Source organism: Cyprinodon variegatus, unplaced genomic scaffold, assembly GCF_000732505.1.
Source record: "Cyprinodon variegatus isolate N-32 unplaced genomic scaffold, C_variegatus-1.0 Scaffold241, whole genome shotgun sequence".
NCBI lineage: Eukaryota > Metazoa > Chordata > Actinopteri > Cyprinodontiformes > Cyprinodontidae > Cyprinodon > Cyprinodon variegatus.
The window spans coordinates 140,663-161,765 of record NW_015150694.1 but is presented as its reverse complement, the minus strand read 5'-3'; the positions used below and the strand labels follow the sequence as shown (position 1 = coordinate 161,765).

General features: G+C 36.0%; 1 protein-coding gene across 4 annotated transcripts in view; it reads right to left on the bottom strand.

Moving 5' to 3' along the window:
- Positions 1-19,549, bottom strand: part of LOC107089162 (synaptotagmin-2-like) — a 34,701-nt gene extending 15,152 nt beyond the window's left edge. For 2 of the 4 annotated variants that reach the window (XM_015381796.1, XM_015381799.1), the window contains exon 1: positions 19,168-19,519. The gene's annotated coding sequence lies outside the window, so the exon portion shown is untranslated. Of the gene's footprint in view, positions 1-2,140; positions 2,295-19,167 lie in introns of those variants that run through there. The other 2 variants (XM_015381797.1, XM_015381798.1) reach the window with 2 other exon arrangements.
- Positions 19,550-21,103: the final 1,554 nt, after the last annotated feature.

The window sequence follows — 21,103 nt, the reverse complement described above, 5'->3', positions numbered from 1 at the left end:
TATCTATCTATCTATCTATCTATCTATCTATCTATCTATCTATCTATCAGTTTGTCTTATTTAACCATTCAACCATTGAAACTGAGTAAGATTAAGAGTTTTCTTACCAGTATTCATTTACACCTTTCAAAATAGTTTTACCTCAGAAGACCCAGTAAGCCTTGCATCATTTTTAATTATCTCCAGGAATGACAGTTTGTGACAGTGTTGCACTACTAAAGTTTACTGCTGAACATCAAGGTGCCAGGGTTCTGCTCTTTAATTAAGAATTTCTGCTTGGTTGCTTTGCAAAATAAGCAAACGCTCTAAATAAGGAACTATCTGGCAACATCACTGCTCTCTAATTAAAATAAGAGGTAATGAAGAGTAATGTGGTACAAACTATGGAGTTGTTTCTTCTTTATACAGTCATTTTAAGGATTTAGAAAAAAACTAAGAATTTGAATTCTTACAGTACAGTTTGAAACCACAGCTCAATGTATATCTAGTTCAATGCAGTCAAAACATACAGCAAAGTAGCTTAACAGTAGGACATGAGTAGAAATTTGCAAATGTTGTGCCCAACACAAGACCAATGAATAAATGGCATCCTACTATGGAGACACACGGCTTGAAGTACAAAAAGAACATGTTTTACAACTATATAAAAATAATAGATGTTCAAGACAGCAAAAACATTCATTCTACATTTTGTTTTGCTTTTATTTTCTGAAACAGGAAAATTTAATTTCTGTTATGGTAAATGCAATGAGATGAATGGAATTTAAAAAAAAATGAAAGTGAGTTAAAGACAAAATAAAAAGGAGTTTGAGGTTACAACATGAAGCTGAGTGTGTAAATGTATATGCATGATTCTAGCTTTATAGATTTAACTATGGAGCCCATTTTCCACAGGTCTAAAGGAGCAAAGAGCTTTACAAATGAAATAAATAACATTTCTAAAACAAAAAGATGACACAATAATAAGGATTAATCATGTTTAAACAAACAAAAACAAAAACCAATGCTAAAAATAGAAAGTCTAAAGTATAAAATATAAAAAAAAAGATAAAAGAAGAAAATGATTGAAGAAATATCAGCATTTAGACCATCATATCCTTAAAGCCAATTAATAATGAGTCTTCGAAATTGTTTTAAAATGCTCTGGAGTTTATGCTGATTTACGTTTAAAATCAGACTGCTCCAGGGCCAATGACCTGCCACAGAACAGGCAGGTTCTCACAGTGCCTCATTAAATATCAGGAGTTAAAAGTAAACAATGAGTGTACAGGCAATAGCAATGTATTATAAGAGGAACTATGCAATATGCAAACTACAATCCTGTTGTTATTCCCCTTAATTGGTGCACTACCCATAGATCAATGTTTTTTATTTTATTTCAAATTACATATTTTGTGTCGGGTATCATTACGGCAACAGATTGAAAGTCTAATTTGTCTAATTTTTCCGTACATCTCATATTTTCGGACTAGATCATTATTGCCAAGAAGTCCTGACTGTCTCCTTCAGCTCACACCCTGCCTATAGCTGAAGCGACCAGACTGTCAAAAACCACCTCAATTAACGCCTGAACACAAATCAGTGCCCAAATTGTGGGAACTGATTGGCAAGGAAACGATACAAATCATTCATCAGTCACTGGCCTGTTTAGCCTCAAGGTTATAAATAAAGTTTATAATACAAACAAGCTTCTGTTACATCCTCTTTTGTATGGAACACAAAGCAATCACCTTTAACATAGAAAAACAAGCAAAGAAATCACCAAATTATGGACTTACTACAAAAAAGTAAGCTTTTTTAACATTAAAAAAGCAAACAAAACAAATTCAAGCAATTTTGTCTTGTTAAGGGACTAATATTATAATTTTTTTTATCTTTATATCATTATTACTCTTTCCATACTTTACCTGCTAGGGTTTTACAGCCTGTGATTACAAGACAGTGTCACTTAGCAAAGGGGGAGGAAGGTTCTGACACATCGTCAATGATAAATTTGCTCAGGTACAGAAAATATAGCTATATGTGCAGTTTTTAATCATTTTAACCCTTCTCATTTTTACATTGCAATTCCGTTCATATTTACCAATGTTCAGATATGAAATTCAATCAAGTAAACGGCGCTAATCAGAAAACAACTCACCAGTCAGATGAGGTAATCCCCCTGAGAAAGGGCCCATTCAGTGAGTGTTTGGGATACAGTCCCTCAGAGCTGTGGTAACATAGCCTGATCTCTCCCATTAGCAGACACTGCAGTCTCCTCTCACTTCTCTCCACTGCAGCAATACACCTCCTCCTCCTCTGTCCAATGCTCACAATCTCCCCTATATTCCACCCTCCCGTCACACACCTCCCCACTTCCAATCTGACTCTGCTATGTACTTATGCACGCAATCTCTTTACCTCTTTCTACCATCCATCTCTGTTTTCCCAGTCTCATTTGTGATGCTGCTCACACAGCTGATTGCAGCATGCCACTTTTGTCTCAGATTGGAGAGTAGTTGTGAGAGATCAATAACCACAAGCTCCAGGGTGAGGGGACACTGGGTACAGCGACAGTTTAGAAAAACGAACAAAGAAAACAAGCAAAATATCAATCCAGAATGCAGACAAACTCCCGAGAGCCTCTGGACTGTGCCATGTCAGCCATACAAAGGGTATCACAGCTGATATCATTTTCTAAATTGGCCTGAGAAACGGGATTCAAATGTCCACAGAGATGTCTCTCTGTTATCATACTGAACATCTGAAATGGAGAACTGAAAACATTTTAACCATCAATTTCAAAAAATGTCCAGGATGTCTAAAACTTTGCCAACAGTAAAGCATCACACTAATAATATTATTAGCTAAACTTCTTTATGTTAACACAACTGAAGTGTAAAGTTGTTTCTGTAATCAAGAAGCTGTTAAACTAATGATAAACTTAAAAAAAAAACTAATTGAAAGTAAAAATGGGTTATCTTTGAGTGTCTTTGTATGTTTTCAGCCTCGGAAACTTTGCACCCGTGTAGATTCATTCATTCATTTTTTTTCCCTGAGCTTTACTAATATTAGTCTGTTTTTGCATATTATTTTGATTTGTGTGTGTTAGAACACATAGAAGGGAAAACATGGACTGGGGATTATTTTGGTGAATTCAAAAGTTTTAAAACAAAAGTATGGAAAGCATTAAAAGTATGGAATCTAAAATCATTTTCATTTATATATTAAGACATGTGCATCACATGTTTATAGAATAAATTGAGATAACTACTTAGCTCTCATATATATATATATCAGTTTAAAATTCAGAAAGAAATTTATCAGCACACGACCTGCTGGTCAGATCAAATCAAAGAAAATACTTGCAAGAGAAAAGGATAAATGCATCTATAATCAGTAGATGCATTCATCCATTTGAACATATGGGATTTATTTCCTTTTTTGTTTGTTTCTGTCTTCAGGAAATCCTGTTTTCTTTTTCTGCTCTCCTTGGGGAAATACCAAGATGTGTACAAAAGTCTAGCTGACACCCAGCAGATGCCTGCTTGCAGTTGCATGTTTCAGCTCAGATTTTGATGTAACTTTCCCTTTCTGCCAGAAGAGGGCATTAGCCTCATATAAAACTGCTGCATCACAGAGCAGGACCTTATTTTGTTTGGTGTTTTTTATTTTTTTTTCCTTTTAGGAAGATGGAAGTTTAAGTCATTTATCATCCATGTTTTCTCCATAGTCTGTTTCCGACTGCTGTATGCATTTAGCAGCAATGCTTATAGACTCCTATATTATGATAAAATACTTCAAATGTTCACAAATATCTTTTGCTTCATCAAACACTATACCGTATACCAAATTATATAATGGCTCCACAGGAAACACAATACAAGACTCCAGAAATTAAATCTTACTTTCAGGGGAAAAAAAAAGACAAGTGAGAAAATTCAGTCACAAGTTTCTCTAATGCCTTGCACAGTTTGCGCTGATAGGACAGGAATTGTCACCTTAGCAGAATTAGATGCTATAATCACTGTTTAAGACTCGTATAGCAAACTTGCACATACAGTACATACACATGCAGAAAAACTAAAGCCGGTAAGCATCTGTGCTGAGTTGTGCAGGGACATTTTTCCTGAGATGACTTGACTCCTCTGAGGCAGCAGAAAGGCATGTGGAAAATACTGCACCTCTCACAGCTCCTGCAGGGAGTGCTGCAATGCAGGGGAGTAACTGAGAAATAGAAAGCTGCAAGGGAGGTTTTCTAAAAGTCAATCCCTCAAACTAATCAAATATTGTCCAATTTGTGTATGTCTTTAACAATTTGCTTTGTTTGTTTTCTTTTGTTTGTTTGATATGTTTGTATTTTAAACTAAACTGTCTTTTTTTAGTAATCACATGACCCACATGCACTTCACACATGATTAAGTCTGCATCCATTCAATGGTCAGTCTTTACCGCAGTAGTGAAAAGCCAAACCAAGTCACCTTTCTTAATAATACACTTTACACATAGGTATCAACCAAAAAGCTGATCAAGTAAATTAATGGTAAAATTAAGAAAAGCATAAAATAGTAAAATGAAGGAGATGATTATTAAAATTAGAAATAGGATATTCTAAATAAAGTAAACAATGACATATATTACTGACAAAGAAAAGGAAAAATTGATGCAAGAGTAGTTGGCTTTATATAAACTTCAGTGCTTTAAGTGTGTAGACTTGAGTAGCTGTTAAATGTGCATGTTTGTGTTAATATTTTTTTTTGTTTGTTTTTTGTGTTTCATGTTAGGCTCGTTTTCAGTTAACACATCTTTCTCATTTTTCAAGGTCACCATTTCAAGAAAATCTGTAACCATCCATGGATATTTATTAAACCTTACTGAACATGATTCGTTCTCTAAATATGGTGTTCATAAATCATTACAACTTGTTAATAGATAATACAGTCTATCCAAAACAACAAAAGAACAGAACAATTAAAAAAACAAAATATAAACTAATGTCATTCAAGCAAAGATAAATAGTAAATCTAAACTCAAATTGCAACACATGTGGACCAATCTTCAGAAAAAACAGATTATGGACAAAAGGAAAACTGCTCAAATAAAAATAATTAGGCAGTTGTATTTGACTTGGGTTATTGGGTCAGTACTGACCATTTCTGTTTGTATTTCACATTATATATGCATTCTTAGCAGAGTATTTAATCCTAGTTTAATAAATAAAAATAACGATTCTTGAATGTGTTGTATAGATCCATTTATCTCCAAAGGTTGAACTCTGATGTGATTATATGAATTCAACAAACCTTTTTAGGTGTTTTCAGAAAGTTAGAAAATTTAGTGGGGTGGCATAATTTTTATGCTCAGTGATCAAACCAGCTATGATTAATAACACAGACTGGAAACATTATCATAATTATCATCATTATTAGTGCCTCCCCACCTGAAGTGAAACAGTCACATCTCATCTTCTGGGAGTACTCTACCACTGGCACCCTCCAGCCACACGCTCCTACATTCGCAAATACAACAGCATGCAAAACAAAAACGGCGAGGAATAGAACACTGCCCTCACTTTCTCAAAGTGAAATCTTTTCTGGTAAAATATGAATAACAGTTCATTCAGCAGCAAGTACAGTACAAGTACACATAAGCGCATGCTGTCAGACAGGCCGTATCTGAGCTTGCACAAGTTGCAAGTTATGTACACAATACGCATCAGTTTACATATAAAAATGTTTGTACACACACATAAACCTGTCTATGTTTGTGGGGACTTTCCATTTACTTTCATTCATTTCTAACCCATTTCAACAGCCTAACTGTGACCCTTACCCTAAACCTAACCCTGACGATTACGTAACTAACCCTATCCTAAACACAATTAACTCCTTAGCCCTAAATGTGACCCCTGACCAGAGGTGGGTAGCAATTACGTTTACTCATTTACAGTTACTTGAGTAATAAAAAAAAAACAAAAAAAAAAACATTTACTTTTAGAATTAGGTTTTTTACTTTTACTTGAGTAATATTCTTGTTATGTATCGCTACTCCTACAGGTACTTGAGTAAAATCTCTGCCTACTCTGTCCTCTGTGAGTAATTGGAACCAGTCCAAAAGCAGGTAAACATACAGTTAATATTCTATATTAACAGTGGGAGCTTGTTACCCTTTCCCAACATATATACGGCTCTCTTTGCAAGGAATGGTTTTTAAGTTTATTAAAAAAATTATGGTAAAAATATTTATTTTGCACAAATATTGGTCTTTTATATTAATTTATATTATTTGTATTCTTTAGGCATTTGAATCTTTAAAAGGCCAGAACTTGCACATGAAGTCAGTTTGCCAGTATCCTTTTCAAACATTAAATCTGACGTTAGTATCAAACAGTTTGTCAGTACTCAAGTAGCCTTTTCACCAAATACTTTTACTTGAGTAAAAAAAAATGTTAAAGTATTGCCACTCTTACTTGAGTAAAATTGTTGGGTACTCTACCCACCTCTGCCCCTTACCCTAAAACAGCAATACTCCTCATGTGATCCAGGCATCAGGCGGCATAAGAAGCATTTGCTCTCAATATTTTTATTATTTTTTTCCAGAAAATAGACTTCAAAATATGACAAATACAAGGACACACACATAGATGAAGCTTTTTGCCATCAGTGTGTAAATGGGTGAATAACATGTAGTGTAAAGCGCTTTGGAGTCCCTTGTCTTCAAAAGGTGCTGCCATCTAATATATTGTTAAATCCTTTCCTTCACATTGCCTCTTTTGGTTAAAGCCTAGTAATAAACTCTGTCCTACCCCTAAATCAATTATAGATATAGGCAGATTTTCTACCTTGATTACCTTGTTCAGCTCAGGTCCATTGAAGGATTTGATCAGCACAAAAAACATTTGATCAGTAGCCAAAGAACAAAAAGAGAGTCCTGACCAAATAAAATCAGTTCTTAATCTTTTAAGGACAAGAAACTCCAGAATCCTTTCATTTTTAAGGAAACAATTGTGGGCATTCACACTGGAAAAGAGGTGTTACCAGCATTTAGAAGCAAATATAGAAAGAGATTGTTATAGTTTATCTATATATACAGGTTTTTCAGCAATTAATTATAGTTATTTGGGACATCAACAGATACTTCAATGAAACTGTGCACTTCACACATGAGACATACTTAGAGTCTTGCAGTGTGTTCTATTTCACAATCTGAATTGTTTACTGTTCTCCCAGAGTGGGTCCTTGCTGATCTATAAGAAACTGTTGTGCCATTATTCTGGGCTTTTCCCCTCCTTTCTTATCCCTCTGATGATACCAGGAACCCAGTGCTGTGAATTAAAACCACACCATTGTCTCATCAAGGTTACATTGCTAATAAACTTTAAGTAGATACTACTGTATATTAAGAAGTGTTGTGTAAAGTCTGATTAAAACTAGTGAAAGCCTCCACGCCACGAACTGAGAATGAAAACGTCGGGCGTGTAAGCACTTTCAGGGATCAGTAACTTTCATTACAAGATGTAATAGGAAAAACACAACCTTTAGACCAGGTGTCTTAAACCCTATTCTTCCAAGCCCAGTGTCCTGTCAACATGTCTTTGCTTCAGCACACATGAGTCAAATATTGAGATCATTAGCAGGACTCTGGAGACCTTGAATGCATCCAGAGAGGGAAATTTAGTCATTTAACATCTAAGAATGTATCTACACAAGAAAAGTTTGGTCAGAATGTTTGGTCTAAAACAAAAGCAGACTATATTCTTTTGGCTAGGCGTGGTTCATAATGAAATTACACTTTTATACTCTTTGCATTTGGACTATCTCTTCCAACAATTTGGTTCATTCTTAGTCAACATGGTAACCTACTCTGAACGGCAAACCTGCTCTGGGGAAGTTAGCCTCAGGATTGATCTGAAGGCTAGAAAATGCTCCACCCAGCAGCCAATTAGCTGTTCGAGAAACAATGACGTGCTCTTTCATTGAACACCAGATTTAAATGGAAGGGGAAAAGAAAACAAATAATACAACATCACTCTAAAATAACTTGAATACGAAAAAGCAGATAAAAAAATATGTTATTGACAAATGACAATTTTCATTTTATTTTTTTTATTTTTCCTCCTTTTTGACACACCAACGTTTCACTATTCTATATTTGTTTTACAGAATAGTATAAAGGGTGCAGGGTAAGGACATTATACACCCCTGGCATTCACTTGTTTCTTGTTTAATTGAGATGCTAAAAGCTAAGTGCAAATTGTGAGAAGATCCTTTGGATTACGATGACAATATTTTATATGAAAGACACAGGTTTTCATGAGCTGGACCCCCATATATTCCAGATCCTGGAACTGTGTGTTGGCAGTACGACCCACAGGACTGCAGCCAAAACTGTATCACAATCTGTACATCGTTGGGGACGCTGAGCAGCTCTTGAAAAATATAGTCTGAAATATAGTCTGTCTACCCAAATACTAAAGGACTGTCACAGTTTTGTTAGTTATCTTCCTTTTTTTTTTTCAGTTGTTCTAGTGCATTTCTAACATCACTATTAGCATTTGTTTAGCAGGTAGTTTCACAGCATTTAGACAATTGAATATATTTGAACAGATTCTTAATCCTTCCAAAAAATTTCAAATGCTTTTGGACATGCATTATTTGCTTTTGCACACCTCTCAGTTGTTTTGAAATATTACGATTAATTTATGTCATGTCAGTCAAAATACACTATGCTTGTGAATGCTGAATAGTCATTCCATATAAAAATGATGGTCCTCATAACATTGCCTGAATCATTACATACATACAAAAATAATAAACATGTTTCACAAATCATTGAAGCAAATTTTACAGAATTTTTAAAATATGTTTTTCCAGAAAATGTCTCTCTAACTTAAGCAATCAGTTTAGGTAATTGTGAACCTCAGTCTAAATTGATGAGAAAGGCTGTGAGAACCATTAGATGCCTCCAGTGATGAGCCAGTTCTTTTAAATCAATCAGAGCTGAACCCTATGAAACCCTACTGTACATGAACCAAGCAGGAAAAAGTGTGTGCTAGTTTTTACAACGCCGTGACCCAGAATTAGAAGGTCAGCCTTGTTAGAAGTGAAAGGAAAGTGCAGGGAAGAAAGGGAAGGATAACAAACAGGGGAAGAGGAAGAAGAGGCCAAGAGCATAGGCTGATTCCAAATTAAATCAGGGCTACAACTGTTGATCATTTTTTTTAAATATGGCTCAAATGATCAATTGCCTTGTCACTCACTTGTTCCATTAACAGCAGCTAAGATCCAGCTTGCCATATAGTATGCTTTTGAAATTCCATTGTCTTGCATATTGCTACAAGGCTGCCTAAACACATACCTACTAAGGCACGTTTTCATTAGGTCAATCGTGTATCTTGCAAATAGAACAAGCAAGATATAATTACTGCAAGTTAACTGTAATTAGCTGAAATCTTTTTTTTGTTCTTTGTAAATTATATCATAGTTAAAAATGTGGTTTGACATCATTCCAATGTCTTTGCTTTAAAATTTTTGCTCATAAAAAGCCCAGGTTTACCACTTCAACATTTATCTTTCTGCCAGGTTTCCATAGTGCTCTATTAGTCTAGAATTACTAAAAAAGACCTATAGACTAAAGACTGAAATGAAAAGAAATTACCTTTATCAATAATTTCAGGAATCCATCAGTGAGACTGGATTTTGAGATCGGAGTTTGTAAGAACTTTCCTTGCAGCCAAAATGTATTTTATATTTTTGATTTGACATTTTTATGGAACCATTGACAGTTTAGTCTATAAGAGACAGACAGACAGACAGACAGACAGACAGACAGACAGACAGACAGACAGACAGACAGACAGACAGACACTGCTGTACTACATGGCCAACAAATCTAGCTCAACAAATATCACCAGTATTTACTTTTAAATCAAAACCCACATCAAAGATGCACGTCACAAAACAAACCTACCAGCTGATTGGTGAGATTCATTCTAGCAATCAATAATATTAATTTCTCCCTAAAGCACTCCTAATTGATCTGCTGAGGAATATGGATCTTTCCCTCTAATGAGTGTTGGGGTTGGACACTAGCAGTCTCTATTCATACACAACAATGAAACATCTTTTAAATACTAAGTATAATGCATGCTTTTGAAGAAATTGAAATTAAAATACATTTAAAGTTGCCACTGTGTACGGCAAGGTAAGCTACTTTGTAAGGTGTTAGGTGGCCAAATATTTTAAACGGTTACTAGCTTTGATGTAAAAGCTGTTTTGAATTCTGGTGAGGAGCTGTTTTGAATTCTGGTGGTCCAATATCCATCAACTTTTTGCCCACTGTCAAAAAGCTCAGTGGTAAAGTTTTAATAACAGAAAAACATATTCTTAAATTACCAATATTTCTAGTTTTCCTTTTCTAACTCTAGATCCCTAAAAAATAAGATTCTATCTCATGACATTTAAATGAGTTATACTTCTAATGCATCTTCTCCACATTGTTGAGCTACATTTTAATTATCTGTCCAAAAGGTAGATCTAAGAAATTTACAACCCCCCATTTGACTACAAAAGCCTTAGTTGCAAGACATTTCAAAACCCCTTTATTGTGATATACACATTGTGAATTAAGTTCAGAGAGAACTCATTACCTGAGCTACATGTATCGATAACAGTTATTTAGCCGAAGTCATAAATACAAAATCTTCTTCACTCTAACCTGTGGACGTGACAAGTTGTTTTGCTTTCACTTGACCAAAAACACAATAAACACAAACACATTATTCAGCTCTAAAGAACTTAATCAACATTTGTTAAACATTAATACCTCCCTTGACCCAAGCTGTCAATGTAAATTTTCAAAGCCATCCAACATTTGTACATACTGTACAAGAATGTATGTGAATAAATTATTTCAGCTGCCCCTTTATGCAGGGATCCCCACAGGCTGACATAACAACTTTGAAAAAGACTTGGCAAACTTACTATGCTGGGTATCCTTCCTGAAATAATCAGAATTCAAGCCGCGCAAACATGCATATTTACCCTACCTAACCACAGAGGGATTAATCTACAATGAGAAAAATGGGGAATCCATGCCCACGATTCTTTCAGGTGTCTTTAATTAAGGACAGTGTTTGCTATAAGGTTTATGGACTATTAGGCAGCATATCAGCTTTAAACATGCTAACTTCTTAGAAGCTCTGGACTCATGTGTGTTACATGATGCACTTGAATTAAACATGTGAATTGAGTCAATGGGTCTGGAAATGGAACTCAAATAGATATGTTATTTGGCGATGATTTTACTACGGTGTTTGATTAATTTCTCCTCATATTTGAGGATTAAATAACTACCAGAGAAGGAAATGTAAATCCACTAGTGGCCCTATCCTCTTGATGCCTGAATTTATATGCATTTATACATAAATATGTGCATATATAAAAAGAAAAAAAAATCCCTTTAACTAGTATCCAAATTGAAATGACTAAACATTTTATTTGTTTTAGAAAAAATACTGCAAACTATTACAAATTTGTGACAGCATTTATAACGCTCAATAATAACATACACCGTTAGGAACCAGTTACAACGGAAACAATAGTTTACCAAAAAAGTTCCTAGATCCGCACTGAATTAATGTGTGTAAATGGCACTTGGAAAATACACATGCTATCTTGGCTTTGTACTTTACACTTAGGGTTTGTTATGTAATTAAAACAATGGGAGCATTTACACAGCCTTGGTGCGACAGCAAATGGTCGGCACACAGGCTAAATTGGATTTGATGCTATTTTTGCCAAATGCTGCAGCTAGAATGTGTCATGATCTTGTCTCTGATGACTGGCTTAATGGTTTATTCTATTCACCTGTCTAGCACCACCCAGTTTTTCATCACCGTTCATCTGTATCACCTGCTCCAGTCTCTATTTAACCTGCTCCCAGTCATCAGTGCCAGATCATTCTAGCCTTTGGTGAGACTTCTCTAGCATACCTGTTTTTGTTCTGATTGCCTGATCCTTACCTGTTCTGCCTTTGGACCTCTAACCTGCCTGTTCAAGTTCTGACCTGTTTGCCCGACCTGTCTTCAGACTCTTGCTGGATTCTGCCTGTTGAATCCAGACCCTCTTCCTGACTCCGACCTGGACTTCCCTTCGGTACATCATTATATCTCTGATATTCTCTGGGTATGGACTGAATTTTAAGACCAGGTTAGTGACTCATGCATTCCTAATCCTCCTCCATGAAATTTACGTGGTCACTAACCTGAGTTTTCCCTCTGCAGAGGTTCCTGCCTTAGACGTCCCTGCAGTTACTGCAGATGCTTCATTTATAATAAAAGCTTTTGATAAATCAGTCAGTCTGTTTGTTTGCCTCAGATTTTTGGTCCTCTGTTCTGAGCCTTCGCAGACTGCAGTAAGTACACAGAAATCAAATTCCACCAACAGGAAATAAAACAAATCACAGCGTCTAGGTTTTCTAAATAGTTAGCTAAAGACAGCCATAATTTTTGAAAAGCCTTGCTTTATCAGGGCATTGAAGAATATATATATGCATGTGTATTAGAAACTACATAAGGGTTTCTTAACCCTGGTGATCTGGGCCCCCCGTCCTATATGTTTTAAGTGTTTTCCTGCCCCAACACACGACCAGAATGAAAAGATAATTAACATGCCTTTGCTGCAGTTGATGGCTGCCCAAGATTGAATGCAATAATTTGAATGGCGTGCTTGAGTAGAGATGCATTTAAAACATTATTAGATCACTTGGCTGGACATATTACATAGTTAATCAAAACATAATGAGTGAACATTACATATACCGAAATAAGCAAAAAGCATAGCTTCTCTAACCTCAGTGCACTGACCAGTTGTAAACATCTGGTGGGTCAAAGGTAAAGAGCCAAGCAGTTTTAAACATAACATGAGTTGTTTTATTCTGACGCCATCGTGAATCACTGGCTTTTATTGTACAACCTGCAGATGCTCCTTGGAGCTATTATGGGCTTTTGACCAAAGTGGAGCAAATGCAGTGAAAAGGTGTGACAGGGCTCTTTGCTCTTAAAGAATACTACCTCAGTCGGGTTACAGGTGTTGGTGGTTTATGTGCTCATCCAGTCAAAACAGGGCGCCAAGGAAACTATCTCCATATTTAGAAGCTCCTCTGGGCCTCATCCGTCCTCCAGTTACCAGCAATGTAATACAGAAAAGGAAAAAGAAAATGGCTGCCCTTCTTCCCACAACCCTCAATGAATAGATAAAGCCCCTCCCCTCAGGCTCAATTATCCCAGATTTCCCTATCTAAATCGGTTTTATCAAAATATTATTCCTCTACACGCATTCGGAATTAATATATAAAAAACACATACATTTTAGACTTTCATTCCTTTTCACAAATTAATGGAATAATTCATATGCAACCAACTTTTAAACATTAAAATAAAAAAAAACTCGACTGGCAAACATTTAGTGAGTCACGTGTTGGTTACATCACTTCCGCATACTGACAAACCTGCCGTTTTAACCGCTGACTGGGCATTGCCTTGGGTTTGACTCCGGCATTGACGGCAACAGATGGAAAATAGCAAGTCACCACAGCGTACGCACGCGCACACATACACAGAGTAAACCCCATTGAAATATGTTTTGTTGATGAAACTAGACTATTGAGCTTAGCGGGAGTGCACCGGTCCTGGCAAGCATAGTTTACAGAAATATGTGTCAGCACACAAAGTCAGCAAAGTGGCTTTCAGTGAGGAGGCTGATTTGTCACAAAAGGCCTGAACATAAAGGACAGGATTTAGCTTGCTATATGAGGAAAATCAGACTGTATGAAGTTTCAGCACTTGGAGCTCATTATAAATGCACTGGGCTGCTCAGACCACAGACAATTATCTGCAACTGTGCTTGGATAGCTCCAGCTCAGGTAGTGTGCCGAGGTAGTTTGCTTGTATCTATGCAGAAATTTGCGAGCAATGTAATGAGTCAGACAGGAAGAGAGACAAGGTGGCAAAATAAAATCACATCCTCTTTGTGGCACAAACACGGCCCAGTCCAACACAGATTGGGATCTGCCTGCGCTATATGTAGTAGGAGCCTCGCTATCAGCAGTGGAGCCAGTATGACAGAGAAAAAAAATCACATTGGAGCTCTCCTAGTCTGTCGCAAGCAGTGCGCCTTAAATTTGAATGGCAGAGAAGTTTGCAGAGGAGCTGAGCTGGATGCACTGTAAAATGGGAGAAATTATTACATGAATATTTTCCAAATCAGTCAGAACGTCATCAGTTTACCGTAATACTCAGGTTCAAGCAATGAGTTAAGTGAATCAACTGCAAAGTAATGTATGAAAGTAAATAATATAATTATTTTTAAATATGGTTAAGTTGATTTCATTCTTTAATAGTGGCACATATTGGGTATACGTGGTGGTTAGAGTTATAGTGTTAAGAGGAAAATGTTCAGCAAAGGCTATTCTACAGCTAATGTCAAACAAAAACTCCCATACAAATCATGAGAGTTCTTATATAAATTTTTTATTTAATCCTCAGACCACCAAACATGCTTTACAAAGGAAAGTCTGGATGCTATAAACACAGCAACTACAACAACCTTTTTTGCTGAAGAAAGCAAAGTTGTGAGGTTGCCACAACCAACCTAACAACTGCAGAAACACAATGAAACACAATAAAACCAAACTGTTTCATTGTATAAACTGTAAAATCTTTTTTGTTTGCCTTCCATTACGCACCACATTTCATAGAGGAAAAAAAGCTACGATTCTGGCCTTATCAGCGCTTCTTTTAACACTGGTTTACTTCAACTCATTCTTCAGTCAAAGGGCATAGATGTGCAGTACACAACTATCTGTTATAATGATCTTCCCACTTGAGCTGCAGTTTTCTAAAGCTCCTCCAAAGCAGAGATAGTTCATTGTCAGCTTCTCTGATTACCACTCTCTTTGTCCTGCCAATCATTTTAGCTGGATTAAACCCCAATAAAATAATTTTTAAAGGTGACGTCACAGTCGACTGACGTCACAGCCATGGTGCGGCTGATTGACAGGTTGAGTCTTGGAAGTTGGAGACGATTGGAGAGAGAGAGAAATGGTGCAAGAATAATTTAATTAAGTAAAGTCCCTTAAAGAAATATCTTTTGAGCGGAGAACTTACCAAGAGAAGCTGAGGGTAAAAGCTCTTTGACCTGATCAGCCAAACATCAAAATTAATCAGCAGTACAAAGACGGATGGAGACTATTCACTGTCTTTTTCCAGGACCTGGTTTAAGTACAAGACTTGGCTAAATGCATGCAGTGAGGCTAACGCTTTATTCTGCTTTCCCTGCCTCCTCTTTCAAATGTTAGGATCTGACCCAGCATGGATGAAGAAAAGTAGGACTGAAAATAAATAGTCAGTAGATTGAGAAGATCAGTAGTTTTTATTTATTAAAAATCTATAGCTGCAGTGGTGCTGTGGCTCTGTATGAGCTCCACATGGCAAATAATCTTCAAGACACCTTCTTAGAGACTGGCTCTGCTGAAGCTCGTCATCACAACTCCCATGACCACAGCTGAATCTCAGAGGTGCTTCTCAACACTGAAGAGGATAAAGACCTTCCTCAGGAGCACAATGTCACTGAATCGTTTCAATGCCTTGGCCATGCTCTTTATGGAGAAGAACTTTATCAAAACCATCCCTAACTTCAACCACAGAGTCATTGAGAAATTTGCTTCTCTCAAAGACAGAAGGGCAAAATATATGTACAACAAAAAGCTGTCATATGTGGAAGCACTGTATATACTGTATATATCCCATGCACCTTTTTCTTCGTGAAGCAACTTCTTCTCTTTTTGACTATTTGAGCTGATGTAACAAATACTTTTCTCCACTGTGAGATCAATAAAAACAATCAATCAATCAATCAAAAGGTAAACCTCTACAAGAATTATTTTCTTTTTATAATTTTGTTTTTTGTTGTTGGCATTGATTTAAATATACCGGCTGTACCATAGTAAATATTTTACTTTTTTTTTATACATCTAGTTTGAATTTACAGCCCCCCTGGAGAAAACTCCACCAGCCTCCACTGATTAGAGGGTACAACAAACAACACAATCATAACAAAAGGACATAATAAGATTACTGACCTTGAGAGGGTTAACATTCTATCAGTGGTTCAGTAAGCATCACTGTAGTAGAGGAATTATGGTGTGTGTGACCAGACATTTTTTTGGATTTTCCTGTAGTCTATTATTGCAATATTGACATAATATAAAAGGTAAAATTTAAAAATGAATGAGCCATTTAGTGTTTTTATTGATGGTGCTACCCTAGAAAACTCCTGGAAATTTTGATACTTCTTACCCTGACTTTTCAAGAAGATCGAAATGATTACAGTAACAGAAATTCTTTCCCTTACAATGCAAAAACTCAGGCAGGTAGAACCCGTAACACGATGAGGAACACAAAAGAAAAATGCAATACTGTATGTTCCATACAAAATACGCCAGTAGTGATGTATCTGTTTACTATAACCCTTTAAATCCAATAAATAAATTTGTACATTAACTAATATGTTTATTCGAGAAAATTTAGCAATGTCTCAATCTCACTGATATGAACAAATGTGGAGGTTGACTGCAATGCAAACAATCAAACACTTCCTCCCAAATTGTGTGACTAATCATTTCCCAGTGCGCTGGCAGATGCTAACCAAGTAAAACATTCTGAGATGGGATTTCATTTTTTACTTTAAGCCTTTTTAAGGTGTATATTAAAAAGAAAATTACAGTGGCTTTCTGTTATAAATAATTGTTTCAACATTTAAATAGCTTAAATGATTTAGGTTTAGTCATGTTTTTTATGTGTGTGAAATCAACTTTTTCTTCATTTCCTTGTGACTTACATGTAGGCAGAAACATCCAATGTATTTCCGTACATATTCATATGTCTCAGGGCAAATAAGAAAAAAAATGGTCAGGAACTCATCGAATTAACTTGTGATCACCCTAAACAATAAAACATTTTCAGACTCTATGTATTTCTTTATTTACAAAAAAGTTATATGCAGTACTTGTATTACGGTCTCCTGTATGAGTATGTCTCAGATTAAAATGCAAAATTAAATTATATATACATCGTCAACAAAATCTGGTGATGGCTTGTGGCCAGTAGAGTTTGGCTCATTCTGATATAATTGCATAAATCAGGTGAATAAATTCAAATATTTCTAAAGGAGACAGAAAGAGAAGACAGATCACAACTAAATACAGCTGGTATGAAAACTCAGGTAAGCTAGGGTTTAGTCATCTTGTTGTGCTTCACATAAAAATGTAAATAGATAAAAAAGAAAATTAGATGTCATGTTAAGCATGATGTCAGTGTCAGTGGATGGATGGTGCACGTCATTTTGAAGATGTGGTTGCTGCACATTTCCAAAAGGATGAAAGTGTGGAGGCTGATGATAGAGATGGGCCTGTGCTGAGATTTAGCCTATCAAATAAGAAAACAACATTCCCCATTCAGACTTACATATGAAAAATACTACTTATGAAACCTGATACCTTATTTCCTCAACTGCACCTCATCTTTCTCTTTATCCCATAACCGTAATTACTTTCCCTACAACACATATTCTCTACTTTTCCGCCTATGACTATAGCCCATTGCTAGCTCTCCTTCTTCCAAGCATCCCTCAGCAAGTCTCTGCAGATTTCATATCCTGATGCCCAAACCAACCCATCACCTCAACCCACGTCTTCATAATCCTTTAAGCTCAAATTGTTGTGATTTGTACCTTGCTACTACTGAAAAGGAAATAATAACTTATTCTAAAAGCTTTTATATGTCTCAATGTTATTTTTCATTTTGAAGAACGGAATTACAGTTCGTGCATAAGCTATCTGTATTTGTGTATAGGTTGACTAACTTGTGAGCATGAATACAAATGTCCAGTACACTTTTCAAATGTTCTAACTATGAATTTCTTTGAATTCAGTGGATCCTTTCTCTTTACTTCAGAACTACTTTATTTTATATTAATTTATGGCATAAAATCCACTTGAAATCCATAAACGGTTTTTGACGAATTTGGGACAGTCGAAGTAAGTGAATCAAAAAAATAATCTAAAATAGTTTGGTAACTTTTATTTATCATCAGGTGTATTTTTATTTTAAGAAACATTTTCTTTGACCTTGTCAAACATCTGATGCCTTAACTTAACTAAGTGGTCTGTTTGTGTGAGGAATAAAAGACCATTTACAGACTCCTTTTTCTTCTTATTAACCTGAACTCATCCTTAAACGATTGGAAAAACTGTGATAGATTATCTCAATATTGAGAAACCACTGCGTCACCTGACTACTGAAAAAATTCTGTCTAAACGTTAATATTTTCCAAACATGTGGCAACATATTATTTTAGTTTTTTGTAATTGAATTATACATAAGAAACAAAATGTAAAATGTCTGAATGAGATATTCACAAAAAAGGAGATGAAGTAAAAATCTTTAGCTGCATTACTTCATAATGATTCAATGACTTTGATAGTATAAATGAGCCCCTGAGATTTATTAGAACTGTGAAAGAGCTCAGCAGACTGTTGTGGGCTACACTTGCTTGATCAGCAAATTTGGTTTTGCCTTTCTCTCTTTTGTGTTATAGTAATAATAATCAATTATTCATTTCATTAAAAAACTTGAAACAGCATCAATAAATCCAAATGGATATGCTGAAAGCTTGATTAAATTCCAGTCATATTAATATTTAAATTTCAATCTTTTTTATGTTCTGCCTATCTTTAATATGTTTAATGACTAATTAGTATTTGATTGTTGTTTTTCTTTAAATTGCCTTAAATGTTCTTCCCTCTCTCTTACACATATGTTTTTATTATGTAACAATATACTGCAGCACTATGAGGCTACGCACCAAGCAGCAGGACACACCGGCAGGCTTTAAAAGTTGGCAGATTACTGCAGGACCGTCTGCAGTGAATTTAAAGGGGACTGGCATAATGTTAACACCATCTGCTCTAATTACCTCTGGACCATTTATTTTCTGTTTCCCTCTGCAGAGCTTTCCTTCCACATTCAGGCAGGATGTGTGTAATGAGGCTAGGTGCCTCTATGACAACCTGCCACGCAGGAAAGCTGCAGTGATAGATGCTGCAGCACAGAGAAAAAAAGCTGCTTACCTCAAGGAATGAGTAGTAGAAGCAGAAAACAGGATCGGCTACCCTCTTGTCAGAGGATGAAAAAATCTCAGTAGTCAGCCTTTAGGATCCTCCTACACTGGAAATGCATTTCAAATGACCAGAAAAGTAATGATTAACCTCAGTATAGATAAATCCCACAATCACGTGGGGTCTTGTGGTCCAAAGAAAAAGTCACAAATAGGATCTCTTGGCTCAGAGTGCTTCTGATGTAAACTCAAATGAGGAAGAGAGGACAGGAAACACTCACATAGATTAACATAGTTCTCACACTGACATCAGCTCCAACATCAGGACCGGTGGAGTTCCTCTGCTGTATTTCCCGGCACTGTTCCCTGATTGGCTGTGGAGCTACTCAATAAAAACCCTGTGTGTCATCAACTGGGCATGGAGGGAGGCAGGTTTTCTTTGGCGCACTAACAACTGCGCTCCTCCTCTTTTCTCCTTTTTCTCCTTAGCACATACAGACAAGGAGTGCTGAGCTTTGAGAATCAGAAGCAGGAGAAATAGGAGGGAGGAGGAAAGGCAGAATAATCAATAAGTGATGGAAGGAGAGGTCAAGATGGTAACCAGTAGGCTGCAGTCATTCTTAAAGAGCTTAGTTAAGGTCTCCTAGCTGCTGTGAATCTGCATGATCCTTTGGTTCAGTGAGGTGCTGTGAGCTTGTTTTATTGTGGTAGTAGGGAAAGCTGTTTTTTTTTTGTTTTTCCAGCTCTCCAGCACAAAAACCTAGTTTGGCTTTGCATGTTACAATAAATTTTAAAAGGCCCCTTAATTAGAAGAATAGAAAGGGGCAAAATGTTCAATAGAGGTTTTTTGACAAAGTCTAAAAGTCCATAGTTTTTATTCTGTTAAAATGCAGACGAAATGTCCCTTCTTTAGATAAAATAGTCAGAGAGATTCTTCCATTTTTTATTTTTTTTTACCCCAGTACCCCAAACTAAGTTTAATGGACTCATGCAGGACTCATTCCAAAAGAGTCAGTTTCCAGCTTCCATTATGCTAGGTTGCATATTTTGAAATTAAAATTAAAGAGAGGTTCATGTGTTACTTTGTGTAGCACTAACTCGACCATTTAAAAGCAGAAATACTAAACATCTTGTCAAAAAATTTCTTCATTTCTTTTTTTAGCTATTCAAACATAAAGAAAATGAAAATTGGGTTGTGAAAGCCTGTCGTGCTCATTTAGAAGTGAAACATTTGTTAAAGGAAAGCAACAACTGATGAGGGTGCCAGCTTCCCACTTACACTTATTAGAGATTTTTGGAATAGTGCCAGTTCTCTGCATCAAAGGCTAACCAGGTTTCCTCTTAGAGGGGCACTCAATTTCATTGCCTTTGAAGTTCCCCTTGTCAAAGCAGTGGTTGATGCATCACCAATGAATGCAGAAACTCCACTGGATAAGTCAGAAATGCTGCGTCACTTGAGGATGTCTTTTCTTAATAGGAACCTTTTATACAGTGGGACCGCCTGTAACTGTTTAGAGTTGTGAAATATGAGACTAACAGACAATGTTTGACTGCATCTATTCACTTAAAGAACAAAGCCGTTGTTTCAAATTCAACTTTATTGAATTTAATCAAAAGAAAAACAAAAGAAAGAACAGATATAACATAACATGAAGTATAGGTGAACATGGGCCTGGAGTGGTCATGACTTTTAGCTACAGCTTTGGTCTTATAACCATGAAGCTCACATTTGATATAAAAGGCATTTACTACGGTTTAACTTTTGAAAATATTGTTGAATTACAAACATAAACTACAAGAAAGTCCATGTGTTTGCAAGAGGCATTCCTTTTTAGTTGGGTCTATGTCATTTTCAGGTGTTCATTATTTTGTTGTTTAATATGTTGTGTTAATGTGAGCACATAAATTGCGCATAGTCCATTTATTAAGCTAAAATGTATGACTTAAGA